Source organism: Octopus bimaculoides, chromosome 15, assembly GCF_001194135.2.
Source record: "Octopus bimaculoides isolate UCB-OBI-ISO-001 chromosome 15, ASM119413v2, whole genome shotgun sequence".
Classification (NCBI taxonomy): Eukaryota; Metazoa; Mollusca; class Cephalopoda; order Octopoda; family Octopodidae; genus Octopus; species Octopus bimaculoides.
The window spans coordinates 51602066-51602692 of record NC_068995.1 but is presented as its reverse complement, the minus strand read 5'-3'; the positions used below and the strand labels follow the sequence as shown (position 1 = coordinate 51602692).

General features: G+C 42.6%; 1 long non-coding RNA gene across 2 annotated transcripts in view; it reads left to right on the top strand.

The window, feature by feature from the left end:
* LOC128249519 (uncharacterized) overlaps positions 1 to 627 on the top strand; it is a 146556-nt gene that overhangs the window by 125578 nt on the left and 20351 nt on the right. The window lies entirely within an intron of this gene.

The following is a 627-nucleotide window of genomic DNA, read 5'->3' as shown; positions in this document are numbered from 1 at the left end:
TGTGTGTGTGTGTGTGTGTGTGTGTGTGTGTGTATGCATATGTATGTATGTATGTAATGTGTATTCTGCGTGCATAACGAGAAATTAAACGAGACGTGTACGTATATATGTGTGTTTCTCTGTGTGAGTGTGTGAGTGTGTGTGCATGTGTAGAAATGGGGTTGAGAAAAGCAGATGGAGAGAGAGTGAGAGTGAGAAAGAGAGAGTTAGAGAGGGTGTGAGAGAGAGTTAGAGAGAGAAGGGAAAGAGCCTGACAGGGTTATAAATAAGTATCTCTATTTCGTGATGGCTCGCTTTGCTGGTCATCGTTAGGTTATTGCTATTTATTATGGCGAGGCTACTTGCGTAGAACGGTGAGCGTTGAAGATATTGGAAACGAAGGAGGGGTGTGGGGAGAACGACAGCCAATGATTTGGGCAATGAAAGAGAAATTTGGGAATAGCAGAATAAAGGAATAGACTATCGGAATTACTAAAGAACTGAAGGATTGATGTGGATACTGAAAACGGTTTCGTCGTAACGTAGCTAAAGTGGTGCGTAAGCGCGTGTGCGTTTACGCGCGCGTGTCCGTATAAGTTTCTATCTATCTATCTATCTATCTATCTATCTATCTCTGCGTGTATGTGT